We start from the raw sequence: 21,060 nt of genomic DNA, 5'->3' as shown, positions 1-21,060 counted from the left end.
GTCAATATCGTACAAACACACTTCCGATGCGTGTGGGATGTTGTCAGGGTAACCCACAAAATGGCCGCTTGTACGTTGCACGCAGAGATCAGCGCAGTGACATGTGACGCTGGTCTCGCGTGTTCAAGGAATCTGCTCTACGAGAGTTCTGAAGAAGCTCGTGTTTCAGGAGCTCGGTGTAAGATTCGTACGTCAGGTAAGAACGATGAGAGTAGCGCAGTAAAATTCAAATGATGCACCACGGTAATGGATCCAAATCCAATAGTGAAATCCTCTAAAAATACATAGGCAGTAGTAACTTTGAAAGAGAAAAAAAAATCTAGACAATCTTCCAAAAATGTCGGTACCAAAAATGTCGATGCAGCCAACCGGTTCTCCAGCGAAAATAAATATTAGTGGGTTATGTAGTACTCCGCTCTCGTGCTGATGATAGGCAGGAGTGTAGGTCAAGTTCATCGTCAATATTAAGAAGTAGCTAAAGTCAGATTTGTATCAAATTAGTAGATTTATTGCAGCAATGAGGCATCCGCCTATGTCGATGTCCAGATGCAACTGACATAAGCAGATGGAACTATTCAGTTCTAGTGTTCCAGAAGAACGTGGAATCCTTGTAGAATAAAAACAGGTCACATGCCATTAAAGAAACACAACATTAATGAACACAGTGCACGCACCATAAAGTATTCCATAACAAAATGCAACAGCCTCTCTGCCCCATTCCCAGCTCCCCCAGCTCCCATGTGGGTAGCCTCTCTTCTCCATTCCTAGCTCCCCCAGCTCACATGCGGTTAGCCTCTCTGCCCCATTCCCAGCTCTCCCATCCCACATGCAGGTAGCCTCTCTGACCCATTCCCAGCTCCCCCCAGCTCCCATGCGGATAACCTTTCTGCCCCATTCCCTCCTCTTCTAGCTCCCATGAGGGTAGCCTCTCTGTGCCATTCCCTGCTCACCCAGCTCCCATGCAGGTAGCCTCTCTGCACCATTCCCAGCTGCCCCCAGCTCCCAAGCGGGTAGCTTCTCTGCTCCATTCCCAGTACCCCCAGCTCCCTACGGTTAGCCTCTCTGCCCCCTTCCCAGTTCCCCCCAGCTCCCATGCGGGTAGCCTTTCTTCCCCATTCCCAGCTCCCCTTAGCTCCCATGAGGGTAGCCTCTCTGTTCCATTCTCAGATACCCCCAGCTCCCATGAAGGTAGCTTCTCTGCTCGATTCCCATTACCCCCAGCTCCCATGCGGTAAGCCTCTTTGCTCCATTTCCAGCTCCCATGCAGGTATCCTCTCTGCCCCATTACCAGCCCCCTGTCTCCTGTGCGGGTAGCCTCCCTTCCCCATTCCCAACTCCCCATGCTCTCATGCGGGTAGCCTCTCTGCCCCATTCCCAGCTCCCATGAGGGTAGCTGCTCTGCTCCATTCCTAGCTTCCCCCAGCTCTCATGTGGGTTGCCTCTCTGCCCCATTCCCAGCTCCTTCCAGCTCCATGTCGGTAGCCTCTCTGCCCCATTCTCTGCTCGTCCAGCTCCCATGCGGGTTACCTCTCTGCCCCATTGCCAGCTCCCCCCAGCTCTCATGCGGGTAGCCTCTCTGCTCCATTCCCAGCTCCCATGCGGATAGCCTCTCAGTCCATTCTCTGCTCTCCCCCAGCTCCTATGTGGGCAGCCTCTCTTCTCCATTCCCAGCTCCCCTAGCTCCCATGCGGGTAGCCTCTCTGCCCCATTCCTTGCTCCCCCAGCTCCCATGAGGGTAGCCTCTTTGCCCCATTCCCAGCTCCCCCAGCTACCTCTAGCTCCCATTAAGTAGCCTTTCTACCCCATTCCCAGCTACCCATAGCTCCTAAGCGGGTAGCCTCTCTGCTCCAGTCCGAGCTCCCATGTGGGTAGCCTCTCTGTTCCATTCCCAGCTCCCCCCATCCCATGCGGGTAGGTTCTCTGCTCCATTCCCAGCTATGCCCAGCTCCCATGCAAGTAGCTTCTCTGCTCGATTGCCAGTACCCCCAGCTCCCATGCGGGACGCCTATTTTCTCCATTTCCATCTCCCATATAGGTAGTCTCTCTCCCCCATTACCAGCTCTCCCATCTCCAATGCAGGTACCCTCTCTGCCCCATTACCACCTATCCCATCTTCCATGCTGGTAGCTTCTCTGTCCCTTTACCAGCTACCCCATCTCTCATGCGGTTAGCCTCTCTGACCCAATCCCAGCTCCCCCGCTCCTATGTGGGTAGACTCTCTGCTCAATTACCAGATCCCCCCAGCTCTCATGTGGGTAGCCTCTCTGCCTTAATTCCCAGGTCCCCCAGCTCCCATGTGGGTAGCAGCTCTGCTCCATTCCTAGATCCCCCAGCACCCATGTGGGAAGACTCTCTGCCCCATTGTCTGCTCCCCCAGCATCCATGCGGGTTGCCTCTCTGCTCATTTCCCTCTCTCTCCAGCTCCCACGAGGGTAGCCTCTCTGTCCCATTCTCTGTTCCCCCAGCTCCTATGCGAGTTACCTCTCTGCCCCATTCCCAGCTCCCTCCAGCACCCATGCGGGTTCCCTCTGTGCCCCATTCCCAGCTACCCCCGCTCTCATGCGGGTAGCCTCTCTGCCCCATTACCAGCTCCCCCGTCTCCCGTGCGGGTAGCCTCCCTTCCCCATTCCCAACTGCCCAGCTCTCATGCGGGTAGCCTCTCTGCCCCATTCCAAGCTCCCATGTGGGTAGCCTCTCTGTCCCATTCTCTGCTCGCCCAGCTCCCATGCGGGTTACCTCTCTGCCCCATTCCCAGCTCTCTCTAGCTCCCATGCAGGTTGCCTCTCTGCCCCATTGCCAGCTCCCCCCAGCTCTCATGCGGGTAGCCTCTCTGCCCCATTCCCAGTGCCCCCAGCTCCCATGCGGGTAGCTTCTCTGCCCCATTCCTTGCTCCCCAGCTCCCATGAGGGTAGCCTCTTTGCCCCATTCCCAGCTCCCCCAGCTACCTCTAGCTCCCTTGAGGGTAGCCTTTCTACCCCATTCCCAGCTACCCATAGCTCCTAAGCGGGTAGCCTCTCTGCTCCAGTCCGAGCTCCCATGTGGGTAGCCTCTCTGTTCCATTCCCAGCTCCCCCCATCCCAAGCGGGTAGGTTCTCTGCTCCATTCCCAGCTATGCCCAGCTCCCATGCAAGTAGCTTCTCTGCTCGATTGCCAGTACCCCCAGCTCCCATGCGGGACGCCTATTTTCTCCATTTCCATCTCTCATATAGGTAGTCTCTCTCCCCATTACCAGCTCTCCCATCTCCAATGCAGGTAGCCTCTCTGCCCCATTACCACCTACCCCATCTCCCATGCTGGTAGCTTCTCTGTCCCTTTACCAGCTACCCCATCTCCCATGCGGGTAGCCTCTCTGACCATCCCAGCTCCCCCGTTCCCATGTGGGTAGCCTCTCTGCCTTAATTCCCAGCTCACATGTCGGTAGCCTCTCTGCTTCATTCCTAGCTCCCCCAGCTCCCATGCGGGAAGACTCTCTGCCCCATTGTCTGCTCCCCCAGCTCCCATGCGGGTTGCCTCTCTGCTCATTTCCCTCTCCCTCCAGCTCCCATGAGGGTAGCCTCTCTGTCCCATTCTCTGCTCCCCCAGCTCCTATGCGGGTTACCTCTCTGCCCCATTCCCAGCTCCCTCCAGCACCCATGCGGGTTCCCTCTGTGCCCCATTCCCAGCTACCCCCGCTCTCATGCGGGTAGCCTCTCTGCTCCATTCCCAGCTCCCATGCAGATAGCCTCTCAGCCTCATTCTCTGCTACACCAGCTCCCATGGGGGAAGCCTCTCTGCCCCATTTCCATCTCCCCCAGCTCCCATCCGGCTAGCCTCTCTGCTTCATTCCCAGATCCCATGTTTGTAGGCTCTACGTCCCATTACCATCTCCCTCATCACCCATGCGGGTAGCATCTGTGCGAAATTCCCAGCTCCCCCAGATCCATTCAGCTCCCATGCGGGTAGCCTTTTCTGCCCCATTCCCAGCTCCCATGCAGGTAGCCTCTCTGCCCCATTCCTTGCTCCCCCACTTCCTATGCGGGTAGCTTCTATGCTCCATTCCCAGTACCCCAGCTCCCATGCGGGAAGCCTCTCTGCTACATTTCTAGCTCACATGCGGGTAGCCTCTCTGCCCCATTCCCAGCTCCCCCAGCTCCCAGGTGGGTAGCCTCTCTACGCCACTCCCAGCTCTCATGTGGGTAGCCTCTGCCCTCATTCCCAGCTCCCCCAGCTCCCATGCGGGTAGCCTCTCTGCTCCTTTCCTAGCTCCCCCAGCTCCCATGCAGTTAGGCTCTCTGCCCCATTCCCAGCTCCCCCAGCTCCCATGCGGGAAGCCTCTTTGCTCCATTTCCAGCTCCCCATCTCCCGTGCGGGGAGCCTCTCTTCCCCATTCCCAACTATCCCAGCTCGCATGCGGGTAGCCTCTTTGCCCCATTCCCAGCTCCCATGTGGGTAGTTGCTCTGCTCCATTCCCAGCTTCCCCCAGTTCCCATGTGGCTTGCCTCTCGGCCCCATTCCCAGCTCCCTCCAGCTCCATGTGGGTAGCCTCTTTTACCCATTCTCTGCTCCCCCAGCTCCCATGCGGGTTACCTCTCTGCCCCATTCCCAGCTCTCTCTAGCTCCCATGAGGGGTACCTCTCTCCACCATTGCCAGCTCCCCCAAGCTCTTAATGCTCATAGCCTCTCTGCTCCATTCCCAGCTCCCATGCGGATAGCCTATCAGTCCATTCTCTGGTCTCCCCCAACTCCCATGCGGGCAGCCTCTCTGCTCCATTCCCAGCTCCCTTTGCGGATAGCCTCTCTGCCCCATTCTCTGCTCCCCCACAGCTCCCATGCATGCAGCCTCTCTGCCCCATTCCCAGCTCCCCCCAGCTCTCATGCGGGCAGCCTCTCTGCCCTATTCCCAGCTCCCATGTGGGCAGCCTCTCTGTTTAATTCCCAGCCCCCATGCGGGTAGCCTCTCTGCCCCATTCCCAGCTCCCCAAATCCCATTCATGCAGCCTCTGTGATGCATTCCCAGATCCTATGTGGGTAGCCTCTCTGCCCCATTCCCAGTTCTCCCCAGCTCCCTTCAGCTCCCATGCTGGTAGCCTTTCTGCCCCATTCCCAGCTCGTCCATCTCCTATGCAGGTAGCCTCTCTGCCCCATTCCCAGCTGCCCCAGCTCCCATGTGGGTAGCCTCTCTGCCCCATTCCCAGCTTAAATACTGGTAGCCTCTTTGCCTCTTTCCCAGCTCCCCCAGCTCCCATGCTGGTAGCCTCTCTGCCCCTTTCCCAGCTCCCCTATCTCCCATGCTGGTAGCCTCTCTGCCACATTCCCAGCTCCCATGCGGGTAGCAGCATAGCCTGAACACTGGCCTGATCCTAGGATCTGCTGTGATGTGAATAGGTCCTTAAAGCCTGAGGTTTGCAGGACTTCAGTCTCTCTTCGTGAGCTCTGCCTGGCGTCGAGCTTCACTTGTACTGCCTGTGAGTCTGCTAGCTGCTGGTGGCATATCATTGGATGGGTGCAGCTGCTGCAGAGACTGAGCAGCAGCAGGTTCAGCCTCCACACGAGGCCTCCACAAGAGGACTGTGGAGGAGGACAAGGGTTCAGCGAACCCTTTTGGATCGAGGGACAAGACTTCCATTATTGAAAATCTAGAAACTTTATTATTTAATGAAGTTAACACAGTTTAAATACTTACCTGCTGGCAAAAGGAGTCCCAGTGGAGTACAAGAGATGAGACTCAGGCCATCTGCTTTGCCTGAGAGGAACACAGAAGTCAGAGAAGCCAACAATATTTTTAAGAGTGGCAACCTAGGGATAGAAATTAAGTGAGAGCCTTTTTGAGGCATATTAAAGACGACAACTGACCATCAGCAAGGATAAGAATACATCCATTGCTCATAGCTGGAAATAAGGCACTAAATATACTTCAGTCTATTAATGTCTTTGATTCCTGGTTCATGTTGATGAAGTCTATTTTCTTTTTCTGGATATAAAAATGCCCCGAATTTCAGATCGCATAGTTCAGGAGTGCTCCAAATTGGCGCAAGCACACTTGGCCCAATCCCTTTTGCTACCCCAGCATCCGGGGAGCAAAGAAGAGTTGTCCAGAGGGTGGTCCTGATGAGGTACAAGGGGTGGATAAGGGTGCGTTTGAACACCTCAAACGTGCTTTTTTGGCTGAAGTGGTAAACCCCCACCCTGTCCCCAGTGCAAGAGCCCCTTGAGTCCCCTGCGCCGGCTTCATCACCCCCTGTTGGGGATTTCCCAGATGATACGGATAACGATGAGGGGTCTTCGAGGTCTTGACGCCCGGCTTCCGCTTCCACTTCCGCCGATCTGCCACAGGACAGTTCAGGCATGCTAGACTCGGATGAAATTATTCATCCTCGGTCAGCAGCCTGGTCCACTGGGGATAAGGTGGCCAGGTTTGTGGACGTTCGCCTCCGCAAGCCCCTGGAAAAGGAGGCTAGGGGTGCTTGAGAGCAGAGTTTCCGCATCCCATGTTAGAGGGAAAAGTTGCCTTCACCCCGGAGTTGGACTCCAAGATAGCCACTTTTTTGCCAAGTACATAAACAATCCCCAGAAGGGTATTGATCATTCTTGCCGTCCTTCAAGATCAGCTGTTAGACGCAGTAGGACCTCTTACAAAGATATTAGATATGGCGGACGAGGATAAGGTGACGGGGTCCACCAACTTGCCTGAAGTGCTCTCTAATTGGACCCAAAGGGCAATAATCTTTTTGGGCAATGCCAACTGCACCTTTTTGACGGAATGCTGTCGCTCTCCTTTGGTCGAACCCGAAGCTGGGTGACTTGGTCTCCTCGGAGGCCAGGGCAGTTACATAGTGGGGCCTATTTGGGGACCCTTTTGTTAAGGAATTAGGGAAATACATTGCTACTTTTACCTCATTGGACAACGCACAGTCCAACATGAAGAGGGTTTTCCAGACCCGTTTTTCCACGGGGCCAGTCGTGGCAGGGGCCGCTCAACTAGCCGCGGTGGCCAACACAATTCCAACAGGGGACAAGGTTCCGGGAAGGGACAGTATAACTCCACCATGAACTACAGAAACTTTTACCCCACAAGAAGACAACGGTTCCGAGGCCGTGGTAGCTTAAAAAACAACGCCGGCGGCAGTGGTTCCAATGGTAAGTGTATTGCCTGCTTCTCAAATTATTATCGGGGACCGTCTGGCGGCCTTCCACGACGCTTAGGCAGATATCACATCAGATGCTTGGGTCTTACAGACCATCTGAGGTTTTCACATAGAGTTTTATGACCACCCGCGCCAGCAGGTTGTCCCTGACCCCATTGTTTTTTCCGTTGACAAGGAGGTCTCCATGCTGCTTCACAAAGGGGCCTTTTGTTAAGGAATTAGGGAAATACATTGCTACTTTTACCTCATTGGACAACGCACAGTCCAACATGAAGAGGGTTTTCCAGACCCGTTTTTCCACGGGGCCAGTCGTGGCAGGGGCCGCTCAACTAGCCGCGGTGGCCAACACAATTCCAACAGGGGACAAGGTTCCGGGAAGGGACAGTATAACTCCACCATGAACTACAGAAACTTTTACCCCACAAGAAGACAACGGTTCCGAGGCCGTGGTAGCTTAAAAAACAACGCCGGCGGCAGTGGTTCCAATGGTAAGTGTATTGCCTGCTTCTCAAATTATTATCGGGACCGTCTGGCGGCCTTCCACGACGCTTAGGCAGATATCACATCAGATGCTTGGGTCTTACAGACCATCTGAGGTTTTCACATAGAGTTTTATGACCACCCGCGCCAGCAGGTTGTCCCTGACCCCATTGTTTTTTCCGTTGACAAGGAGGTCTCCATGCTGCTTCACAAAGGGGCCATTTGTCGTTCGACACTGCATCCCAACGGTTTCCTCAGCAAAACTGTTTTGGTGGACAAAACCAATGGGGGGCTTTGGCCGGTAATCAACCTCAAAGAGTTCAATGGTTGGTTGGTGTACCAGCACTTCAAGATGGAGGGGATCCATCTCCTCAGAGATGTTCTATTTCCATCCGATTGGATGGTGAGGCTGGACCTCAAGGACGCTTACCTGGTAGTCACCATCCACCCACTGCATCGAGGTGGGTGCGTCGCAAATTGCGTGCAGTTATGCAAGAGTACGCGCAGGAAGGGAGTGAAAGTTCTTCCTCGGTACGTGCATGGTGACAAGTCCTAGTGCTTAAGTATGGCTGCAAGCGGCAGTGCTAAAGGATGGCTGGCATACTGTGCATGTGAAAATAGCGTGCAATTCTATGGGTAGTTGACAGCAACGTAGGTAAAATTACTGCAGAATAAGGCGCCAAGGGAGTTCTAAAGAACATGTAGCAAGAGACTTACTTATGCAGAATGCTATACACCGGGATTCCGAGGTACACACTGTGCCAAAGCCTTTTCCAAGCCTTGGTTCTACCTCTCAACAACCTCCCCATGAATAGGGCTAATTCAGAGCCACACAGCAACATGCAGTTCAGAAATGAGCCTTTCTAACACTGGCCATGCGCGTAACTTATCACGCGTTCTCTTTTCACCTTCCCAAGATAGCGGCTACTGTTGAGCCACCATCTACATGCTGTCTAGCGTCCAATCCTACTATTCCTGCCCATGCGCTTAACCCATCGCGCGTTGTTTAACTCGCTGCTCTGCTCCGGTATGGCACTCGGCGTACTGATCACGAACCACGGAGACCCATCGCTCCTCGTCTGCAGGTTACTCAGAAGTAAGTCCCTAACTGGATGCCCTCCTTTCCACCACCCTCTCCGTCATCTCGGCTCACTAGCATGCCGTTAGCCTTCCTTTCCTTACAGAGATTTATTCTCCTGCTCACTGCAGTCCGACGACAAGCATGAGTGTTCACGGGCTTCTACATTAGCTGTAGCCCCCGTGGTCTTGAAGTAAGTTCAGCTTTCCCACACCACGCCTGTGCTTTATTCTCCTAGGTCACTCATCGTCCTTTTTTAAATTTGCCTCTTTCCCCTCTTTTCTTTAGAAGTTCTCTACCCCGCTCACTGCAATCCGCCACACGCCCGAACAATCAGGGTTCTCCATCTCTTCTGCTCACAATTCTTTGGCACAGCGTGTACCTCCAGAATTCCGGTGTGTAGCATTCTGCATAAGTAAATCTCTTGCTACAGGTACTTTAGAACTCCCTTGGCGCCTTCTTCTGCTGTAATTTTACCTGCCTTGTGCGTCAACTACCCATAGAATTGCGCGCTAGTTTTACATGCACAGTATGCAAGTCGTCCTTTAGCACCAGAGCTCCTTACCCTGCTCCTGGTCTATCAGAACTCCTTTTTCGCAACTGCCGCTTGCAGCTATACTTAAGCACCAGGACTTGTCACCATGGACGTACCGAGGAAGTACTTTCACCCCCTTCCTGTGCATACTTTAGCATAACTGCACGCAACTTGCAACGCGCCCACCTTCCTTAATTTGAGGAAGTTCCATCACTCTTTTTACATTGTGGACCACTCGCATGCCAGCCCCGATTTCAGTGCTATGTTGTTTACTTCACACGCATACCTTCGCTTAGAAGCTACCTTCACCCCATTGCTGTAACCAGCCATGGATTGACTCCACCTTCTTCTAAACGGGAAACATCCATCACAACGCAACTTTTACGACCCACTACCATTACAACGCAGGATTTACAACGCTAGTCATTACAACGACTTGCGCTGGAGGGAGCTGTAGGATAGGGAATAGTTTAATTTACTATCCAAAACCTTCCCTACTATCCACGGGGACTGGAGTTGGAATAGTAAATCAAACTATTCCACTATCCAGACCCTCAACGCAAGTCGTTGTAACGACTTGCGTTGTAAAACCTGCGCTGTAAAGGCATGCGTAGAAAAAGCATGCGTTGTGATGACATACATCCCTTCTAAACTCCCTTATTACCACCTGTCTACTCAGTAGCAATCACTTTTTTCAGTAGCTGACAGTAACTGGCTCACAGACTTCATTGGTATAGGTATTGATTCCTACGCTCCTTGTGCACAATTACCGTGTGCAATCGTGGATTGGCTCCATCTTACATGTCTACATCTACATGTCTACTAAGTAGTAAGCTCTCTTCATTTTTATCATGATTTAATTCACCAGTAGCAGATTGTAACTGGCTCACAGACATAATTGTTATAGGTATTAATCCCTATTTTTGTTACAGTTAACTGTCGATTTTAATTGTTTGTCTCTGGACCATTGTTTGATTCCTGGTTTACCCCAGGGGCGGCTGGTGACATTTGAAAGTGGTGAGGCGTAAACTAATTTGCATATTGCACCGCAGCGAGCGCAGCGAGCGAGCGAGCCCGAACCACCTTGCATCCATCCATACATCATTCATGCATCCACCCATCCATCCATCCACCCACCCACCCACCCATCCATCCACCAATTCTGCATCCATCCTGCATTCATCATTCATTCATGCATCCACCCATCCATCCAGCATCCATCATTCATTCATGCATTCACCCATCCCTCCTGCATCCATCATTCATTCATGCATCCACCCATCCATCCATCCACCCATCCATCCTGCATCCATCCATCATTCATTCATGCATCCACCCATCCATCCATCATCCATCCATCATTCATTCATGCATCCATCCATCCACCCATCCATCCACCCACCCATCCATCATCCATCCTGCATCCATTCCTGCATCCATTCATGTGTCCACCCATCCATCCACCCATCCTGCATCCATCATTCATTCATGCACCCATCCACCCATCCATCCTGCATCCATCATTCATTCATCCACCCATCCATCCATCCATCATTCATTCATGCATCCATCCATCCACCCACCCATCCATCCACCCATCCATCATCCATTCCTGCATCCATTCCTGCATCCATTCATGCATCCACCCATCCATCCATCCTGCATCCATCATTCATTCATGCACCCATCCATCCACCCTGCATCCATCATTCATTCATCACCCATCCTGCAACCATCATTCATTCATGCATCCACCCATCCATTCATCCACCCATCATTCATCCTGCATCCATTCATGTGTCCACCCATCCACCCATCCACCCATCCTGCATCCATCATTCATTCATGCACCCATCATTCATTCATGCACCCATCCATCCATCCTGCATCCATCATTCATTCATGCACCCATCCATCCATCCACCCATCCATCCTGCATCCATCATTCATTCATCCACCCATCCATCCACCCATCCAGCATCCATCATTCATTCATTCATGCATCCATCCACCCACCCATCCATCATCCATCCTGCATCCATTCCTGCATCCACCCATCCATCCATCATTCATTCATGCACCCATCCATCCACCCTGCATCCATCCTGCATCCATCATTCATTCATCCACCCATCCTGCATCCATCATTCATTCATGCATCCACCCATTCATTCATCCACCAATCATTCATCCATCATCCATCCATCCACCCATCCTGCATCCATCATTCATTCATGCACCCATCCATCCACCCTGCATCCATCCTGCATCCATCATTCATTCATCTTCCCATCCACCCATCCTGCATCCATCCTGCATCCATCATTCATTCATGCATCCACCCATCCATTCATCCACCCATCATTCATCCTGCATCCATTCATGCATCCACCCATCCTGCATCCATCATTCATGTATTTTTATGACCATATAACTTGCACACAGCTTGTCAGTGTTTAATACCAGTCTCGAACCTTGTACTCCAGCACCAATGATACATGATTAATATTAATTGTTTTTAAAAACATGTATTTATTCGACACCAATTTCACACCTTAGTCGGAACATCATTTTTATTTGTTTTTTAAAATATCTATTTATTTAACACCAACGTAAGTCATGTATACATTTTTATGGCTCGATAAGAGGCTCGAACCTGGTTTCCCAGCACCAAAGTCAGCCGTGCTATCCGTCAGGGGTTATGTAACCGGGCTATGTAGTGACCAGCCAATCCTGCGCCAGGATTGGCTGGGCGGGCACCATGATTCCTCGCCCAGTCGCCCTGTGTAACCCCGGGGGCTGCGGCCCGCCCCCTGGTCCTCTCTCTAAGGGGGAATTCACAAGAAAACGATCTGCGCATGCGCGGGCATATTTGTGCCCAAAAATACACTTGCGCAGCTGCAGCAGCCCGATCCTTCCCCCCAACCCCCCCACTCCCCCTTGCGCACTCCGGGAAGGTCGGGTGTCTCCCGGTTTCCCGGCCGGCAGATAGCGCGATTTTAGAAAATAATTGTGTTTGGCTTCTAGTGAGGACGTGGTGGGTCCATGGAGCTTAGTGGGGCTTCGCCCCTACGCCCCAATGGACGCACCGCGCCTGGTTTACCCTCAATGGATTCTACCTGCTCACACTTGTCTCGTCCTGATGATGCTCTCACATTCATGAGATCAAAATGCTGTCAACCTTTACAACCAAAACTCTATTACTACAACTAATTAATTTGGAGTTTTTGTATAATGTTGTTGTCAATGTGATGTAAATTTTAATGTAACGAACACCCCGCACATCACGCACTTTCACTGTATGTGTGAGCACCAGAACTATTAAGAAAAATTATACTATGATACTCCATTTCTGCTGTTAATAAATGTGATGTCATACCGAACCTTGTGTCCCACCATATATTGCATAAACTGGTCCCACATGGACTACATTACTTTGTTCTACCTGACTAAACGCTGTTTAAAATACTTTAGTTGCCTAGACTACATGAGGACCCAAGTGGCTCCCCCATGACCGTATTTTTCCTGCATACGTATCCACCCCTGGTCACACTACTGGGGTTCCCTTGTTCTTCAAAACATGGACTGGCATTCCAGGCATCTGAAAGATTCCAGCCAGTGGAAGCTGGACGTCAAAATCTTCAGCTGGTTGCTCCATCTATGGGGACCTTTTTCAGTGGACCTTTTTGCATCCCGTCTGGATCACGAGCTCCCGCGCTTCTTCAGCTGGAGGCCGGAACCCCTAGCGGATGCTACAGATGCATTCCTTCAAGACTGGGGTCTGGAGCAGGAATATGCCTTCCCTCCATTTTCAATGATTCAGTGAGAGGCAGCCTAGATCTGCCGACAAAGAGCAGAGGTGGTAATGGTAACGCCGTATTGGAGGTCTCAAGTCTGGTTTCCGGTTCTTCTGGAACTTTATTGGCATTCTCCAATCCTACTCCCCCAGTTTCCTCATCTTCTTCAGAGTCCGATCGGGGAACAGCGTTGTCTGCTCACCCAGGGGCCTCTACGCCTCATGGCATGGCGGCTTTCAGGCATCGATGGCCACTCCCAGGACTTTCGCGACCGGCTCAAGTCCTGTTATCAAAGGCATGGCCTGACAGCACATCCAAACGATATCATTCCGCCTGGACTAAGTGGATGCTTTGGTGTATTCAGTGAGATTTGGATCCCTTGGTCGCAGGTGTCATTCCAGTTTTGAACTTCGACGGGGCACTGTCCTGTGGAGTGGGCCCCGGTTGGGGAACACCCCTTTGTTTGTAGGCTCTTGCGGGGTATTCGCCTTTTGTTGCCCCCTGAAGCGCGTAATTCCACCTTATGGGATATTAATCTGGTCTTGAATTGCTTCCTCTCTTGGCAGCCAAACAAGTATCTTTCACTAAAAGAAATCTCGGCCAAATTGGCCATGCTGTTGTGTCTGGTCTCCTGTCGGAGGGTTTCAGATGTCCATCATTGATCATTTTGGCAAGAGTTTTTTCCCCGGATAGGGTGACGTTCACTGTGGGTCGTCGTACTAAATACTTGTCTCGGACAATTGAGGTTCTGTGATTTTGCGTGCTTTTAAAGTGCACGACTTTCTTTTCTAAACATGGGTTTTTGCCATGCGTCGTGACTGCCATCTGGTGTTGCCTTTTACGTAGGCCTCAGAAGTTAGTCTGCGAGCAAAGCAGTCTGACCTTTTGTGGGTCATGTGTACATTAACTAAGGTTTCCTTCGTGCGCTGGAGTTAATTTCAGAAGCTGGCCTTTCACCTGGAATTGACCCTGCCAAGCCAATTTCCCTGCAAGACCGTTATCCACTTTCCCAATCACCATTCAATACATTTGTTACCTTTTAAGTTTCTTTACGTTTCTGTTATCTTGCACATTATCTGAAACTACTTTTCTTTACTGTTTCTTCATTTCATGGGTTACGCTTTCAATTAAGGATTTGTTCGGGCCTTCCAGATTATTATTTAGATATGCCTAAATATTAACTTGTGGGTTGGGACACTGTAAAATGAGCTTTACTATATGATGCTGTGTGATGTCATGTATTTTCTATTGGTTGAATTTTGGTGCAGGGGCGTGCATTTTAAATGTACCTTTTTGTGTATAAATAGGGATGTCTCGCCTTAGTAAAATTGAGCAGTTTCTTGAGTTGTACACCGTGTTGTATTACTGGGATTTCTGCTACTGGCTGCAGCTAATAAATTTGATCTCTGACGCCACCTAGAAGTATTCAGTGTCTCTGTATACCAAGGCAAGGGAACCCAGAGGACTTTGGGCGTGTCCCTGGCGCCGCTGGGTACTTGAAATCCCAGTTCTTCAGTTGGCGCCCAACGTTGGGCGACTTCAGTGGTACCGGTCCAAGCCCAAAGATTGCGAGGAGCCACGTGAGGAAACTCTGGAGGAGGGCCCCCACTTCATCGACCCCTGCATGTCGACGTGGACCGAAGGTCTTTTCTGCGAGGCTTCCCGCTTTCCAACGGCTACGAAGGACTGCTGCCCTGACTGTCGCCTTGCCTTGGACCCTCCGATTGATGTTCGTAAAGCGAGACGATAGACGGTCTTCTGGTGGCGTGACAGATATTTGGTTAAGTATAAGTGGGTCGCTCCCACGACTTTGTTTGGTTCCTTGGTTTTGATTTGGTTGCTGCAGTACCCAAAGCCGAAGGGCTTGTATATTTACGAGTGTATCATTTTTTGATTCCCTTTGAAGTTTGAAACCAGACTAGTGAGCAAGATGCCTGGTCTTGGTAAATTTGGTAATTGGTTTGTTTGTGGTAGTAACAGGGATTCCCGATTGGAGGATTCATGTCCGATACCTCCGGTTGGAACTCCGACTTATGAGCTCTATTCTAAACACGGAGTGGGTCCCATTACTTATAATGAAGTATGGGTCCACTACACTAAAAAGGATGGTGTTATGCAATGGCCCCCACATGGTAGTTTTGAAACAGAGATTTTAGACAATCTAGAAGTTAAGCTATTTAAGAAGAAAGCCCGGCCGGCAATGTTTGACTCTTTCCGCCTTTGGCGTAAGGAAGCCAAACAGAGAGAAATTAAACAAGCAAAGAGATATAGGAAAGATAAGAATATGTCAGTACTACAAGCTGCTAGACAGTTTAAGGAAGATGGAGAAGAGCGTGCGAGTGAAGTTTTAGATAGACAGCGTTGTATGGCCATAGATAAATGTTATCCGGCCTTGCCGTCTTCTCCTCCAAAAGTGATTGAATTTTTTTTAAAAACTCTTTATTCATGGCTTTATCAAAATCACAGTGTACAGAGGATCACATCGGCATCAGTCAGCCTTTTCACTTTTCCTTAAAACAGAACTTTGGCAGTTGAACAAATGTGTGCCTTCTCCCCACCTTAGTACCTCAGGTGGGACAGTCGATCTTGTCAGCATTCTCTCGCAGTCACCGTACAGTATTGCCTTGTAAGTGAACCCCTTCCCACCCAACTCCCTCCCTCCCCTTCCGTCTCCTAGCACAGTTCTTAGTTTTAGTCAACAGTTCCTGGTACCATGGCCGCATCCCATCTAGTGCAAAAAAGGGCTTGTCTGGCTGGGCATACCCGTCAACATAGCATACTCGCCTACATCCCCATGTTTCTCCACCTTGGTCCCTATGTGTATGGTCATGTATCATTCCCCAGTGAAGGTTCCAGGTCCACACCTTCCAGTTCAATCATCATTCGCTCCCAGTCTTGCGATATGGGATGTTTACGGAGTCCCCTCTCCTCCTCCTTGCGCAGTATCCCACTCTCCGCCCGTCCCCACTTTAATAGGTCAGAGCGCCACACCTCTACACTCGGGGGTCTGGTCGATTTCCATCTCATAGTCAGGACTCTGAGTGCCAACAAGAGTGCCAAATCCAGTAGCTTCAATTGGGCCTTACAGGTCTTGGGCCGTTTCCTATGACCTATCAGGCAGGACAGTGCCCCTTCCGGGAGTTGTAGGCTCGTGATGTTATGTAAGGTGTATCGGACCTTCTCCCAGTAGTGGTGTATCCGTGGACAGGCCCACAGCATGTGAAGGATATCGGCCTCATCCGCTTGGCATCGGGGACAGGTATGTGGGGAAGTCGGGAACATTCTATGAAGCCTCCGGGGGGGTGAGATACGCTCTATGTAATATCATTGCCTGTATGCATTTGAATTTGACATTCCTAGAGACTCTCCTGTGGTGTTCTAGGATAACCTTCCATTCCCCATCTGATATGGCCTCAACCGTGTCCGTGACCCAAGCATCCCTGAGTGTTGTAAGGGGCAGAGCAACGTGTTCCCTAATACCCACACAGAGCCATCGAACCAAATGTCCGCCCGTGCCCATGTGATGAGCGAGATGTACCAATTCATGTTGGGCAGGTTTGATGCGTTGTGGAGCCCATGTACGTCGTATATAACGTGTTATCATGGCATGGAGGAGGTACAACTGGGGTGGGGCTCCTGTGGCCTGCGTGAAGGAAGCATGATCCAGCAACTCGTCATCCCCAAACAAGTCACCTACCCGATCTATTCCCGCTTCCGTCCAGGGCTGTAGTCTGCATCTTGACAGATTTCCCTGCAGCGTTGGGAGTCCCAGCAGGGGGATGTTATCCGCATAAGGGATGGTCCCCGCCGTATATTTTAGCGCCTTACGCCAACACAGCAAGGCAGTGCGTAGGAGGGGGTGACAGGTCTGGGGAACCGCAGTCGTGGGCAGCAGTAGGGAGTGCAGCTCCCCGCTAGTCAGACGGGCTTGCGTGAAGGCGATCTCGTGTAGGTCCCTTCCTGCCAGCCAACGGGTCAGCCATTGCAGTTGGCTCGCATAATAATAACTGCGCAGATCCGGTACGCCTAAGCCACCCCGTCTGGTGGACAACCGCAGCTTCTTCAAGCTGATACGTCGCCTCCCCGGGTTCCATACTAGGGCGATCAATAACGTGTTCAACGAGGCAAATATATTAGGTGGAAGGAGAACCGGTAGGTTCACAAAGTAATACAATATCCGGGGAAGTAGGACCATTTTTGAGATTGCCACTCTACCCATGACCGATAGGGGTAGGGACGACCAAAACCTCACACTACCCCGAAGACCGGTTATCGCTCTCCGTATGTTACCCTCAATCTGGTCCTCCTGACTCCTATACACATTAATGCCTAGATATTTAAATGTGGAAGGGGCTACCGGTATGACAAAGTCACCAAACCGTATATGAGGAGGCCGCTGGCCGTCCCGGAAATAAAAGCCCAGGGATTTCGTTGGGTTGATGGCCAGGCCGGATACGGTTTGGAAACGATCAAAAACGGACGTCAAGTGCGAGTGATCTTCATTCAGGTCTCGGAGGTATAGTAAGATGTCGTCTGCGTAGATAGAGATCAGATTATGTACGCCTCCAACCGTAATTCCTACCGCGGCCGCCCTAGTCCGTAGTGCAATTGCCAGAGGTTCGAGTGTTAATACAAACAGCAGCGGTGATAGCGGGCAACCCTGACGGGTACCCCTGTAGATGTCATAGTTGTCCGAGGTATACCTGCCCGTGCGCCCCTGTCCGTTGGGTGTTCGTACAACAATCGAATCCATCGTATCAGAGTGTCGGGGAAGCCAAAGCGTCTCAAAACCTCAAACATGAAGGTCCATGTTAGAGAGTCGAATGCTTGCCGGAGGTCTAGGGTGACACAGCCAGCCTGGGGTAAGTCCGGCGGTGTGGCTGACATAAGGGCGTGGAGGCGTCTCGTATTCTGAGAGGTGCTCCTTCCCGGGAGGAAGCCACACTGGTCCGAGTGGATCAGGGCCGGGAGATAGGTCTGTATGGGCAGTGCTATAGCCTTACTGAGTATTTTATACTCCGTGGAGAGCATGGAGAGAGGCCTGTAATTGCCGACATCCAGGGCGTCCCTGCCAGGTTTCGGAATGGAGATCACCAGCGCCTGCATGGTCGTGACAGGTAAATGACCGGTCTCGTAGGCAGTTTTGTACATTTTCTCTAGGACGGGCACCAGCAAGTCAGAGTAAGTCTGGTAAAATTCCGCCGGTAACCCGTCCATTCCAGGGGTTTTACCTCGGGTAAGCGAGTGGATTGCTATTTTTATTTCGTGTCGCGTCACGGGTCCGGCTAAATCAGTCCGCGTTTCTCGAGACGAGGTGGGGAACGACAGCTCTCGTAAGAATTCCATTACGCTCACATTGGCAGTTACCGGGGGAGGGGCATACAACTTCTCCAAGTGTTCTTTAAAGGTATCATTAATTTCTGACTGCGTGTTCACCTCTCTACCCGTTGCGCCTCTAATGCACGTAATTACAGGGGTTTCAGGAGTGTCACGGATCAGACGAGCCAGTAGGGCTCCAGACCTATCCGCTTCTGCCTGTTGGCGTCTCAGATGATCTCTATAATCTATAGTTCTCAGGGTCTCTAAAAGTTCTGCATGCTCAATATTACAGAGTTGTAGGTCCCCTCTACGCTCAGGGTCTATTCCCGCTGCCGTCTCCAGGTCTCTGAGGCGGTCCTCAACGTCACACAATTTCCTGTGAATTTCCTGACGGGCACCCACCAGTTGACTGATCGCATCTCCCCGGATCACAGCCTTCATCGCGTCCCACACCACTAGGTTCGAAGACGCGGAATCCCAGTTCTCCTGGAAGTAATTAGTCAGGGTGTCAGATAAATGCGTGCGAAATGGGGCATCCTCTAATAGCTGTGGATTGAGCCTCCAAGTGGGCACAGGGGAAGGCACCCTCCCCCAGTGAAGGTCGAGAGTAAGTGGTCTGTGGTCTGAGAAAGTTTTGGCAAGGTAGGCTGAGGACGTACACCTGGGCAGTAAAGAGTTAGTACACAAGAACCTGTCTAGGCGGGTGTGCAGGTTGTGCGTCGGGGAATAGTATGAGTACTCTTTGTGTGTTGGGTGTAGTGTACGCCACACATCCGCCATCCCCCAACCCTGAAGCCAAGCTCTGAAGGAGTCCGCTAACTTGAGCACCCCAGACATCTGGAGGGGGGGGTGTGACCTGTCCAAGGCGATGTCTAAAACCATATTCCAGTCTCCCCCCAGCACCCAGGGAGTATCACCCCAGTCAGCCAAATCCCGGCCCACAGTCGCAAGGAACTCATCCTGATCAAAGTTCGGGGCGTAAATGCTTCCCAGTACCAGCAACTCACCGTCCAGTGTGCCTCTCACCAGGATATACCTCCCGTGGGCATCCATTTTCCTTTCTAGTTCCACAAAAGGAGTGCCGTGTCGCACCCAGACGGTGGCCCCCCTGGAAAAGGCAGAGTACGTTGTAGAAAATATAGTACCTCTCCACCTCTTCCGTAACGTGTGTGCTTCAGACAGTGTCAGATGGGATTCCTGTAGGAAAACTATGTGTGCCTGCCGGCGAAGTAAAAAAGCGTGTATCCTATGCCGTTTCTGTACCGCCCCCAGGCCTCTTACATTCCAGGTAACCAGCCTATACTTTCCTGTGGTATCAGCCATGGTCCAGTACAAGTGTCACAATGAACAGTTTCCCGTGTCGTGGTGCGTGTGCAAACTGTGCTAGCCAGGAGACGTCTCCCACCCTTACCCAACCACAAATGCTATAGGCGCAGCCACGGAACTTTGCTGTGCCGAACCAAAAAATGCAAAACATCGCTAAACAATTAACAGTGCATACGCTTTTGGGGGGTTCGCTAAGCATATGCCATGTCCAGAAAGTCATATTCGTCTGCGCTGCCGGCTCAACGGCGCCGCCAGGAAGCCATATTACAGTCTACCAGTACAGGTAGCCTGCGGAGGGGGAGGGGGGGGGGGGAGAAAGGGGGGAGGAAAGAAGGGGAAGATACCGTTCCCTGTTCGCAGAATCATGGATATCATTGGTGTCACAGGAGAGTGGGGCATGTTCCCCAATCAAAGTCAGTATGCGACCCGCCACAACAGTTCTGGTCCAGCCCGCATCATGCACGGACGTGCACCCAGCCGGCACTCCGGGAATTTAGCCCCCCCCCCCCCTTAGCGCAATGACACAAACAGTGTATAACAAAAGGATATCAGTAGGCCGCAGGGTCCATGATTTCGTCCCTCCCAGCAGTTACTCTTGGTCGTTGTCAAGAAGTTCATCCGCGGCCCTAGGTGTTACAGTCGGGAACAGCACTACACTGTGGTCCGAGTCCGAGTGCAAGGTGCTGTCTTCAGTGTCTGTGTTGATTGCGTCCCGCTCTTCCCTGAAGGATCCCACCGCTGCGATCGCGTCATTCTGGCCTTTCCTCTGCTGGAAGGGAGTGGGACCCCGTCGCTTGAGTTCCGCGGCTCGTCCGTTGGGTCCTCTCTTCACGCGTTCTGCGTCGCCTCTGGAGGCCCCGGCCGACGACCCCGAGGCCGGATCCGGGCTGTTCTCAATGTCCATCACCTCCAGCCACTCCTCCACATCTGTAGGGCTCTCAAAGAAGTGGGTTTTGTTGTCGTGGATCACTTTAAGGCGGGCCGGAAACAGCAAGGCGTGCCGGAGCTTGGCCTTCTGGAGTCGTTGCTTTACCTCGTAATAGGAGGATCGTTGTTTCTGCACCAGATTAGTATAGTCCGGATATAGTGAAATGCGTTTATTCTCGTACTCAATGAGGGACTTCAGTCGCGCCTTTTGAAGTAGTACGTCTCTGTCCCGGTAATTAAGAATTTTCACAATCAACGGTCTAGGCGCCAATCCTGGTTTCGGTTGTCCAGTGGGGATCCTGTGGGCTCTCTCCACACAGAAGAACGGTGACAGGCCTTCCGGGGCAACGTTATCTCGGAACCACTGCTCCATAAATTCCGTCGCGTGGGCTCCCTCGCTTCGTTCCGGAAGTCCAATGACGCAAATATTATTGCGCCGATTACGGCCTTCGGCATCTTCCACCCGTTCCATGA

The sequence above is a fragment of the Lissotriton helveticus genome, chromosome 10 (genome assembly GCF_964261635.1).
Source record: "Lissotriton helveticus chromosome 10, aLisHel1.1, whole genome shotgun sequence".
NCBI classification, from domain to species: domain Eukaryota; kingdom Metazoa; phylum Chordata; class Amphibia; order Caudata; family Salamandridae; genus Lissotriton; species Lissotriton helveticus.
The sequence above is the reverse complement of the archived record's forward strand: the minus strand, read 5'-3'. Positions refer to the sequence as shown.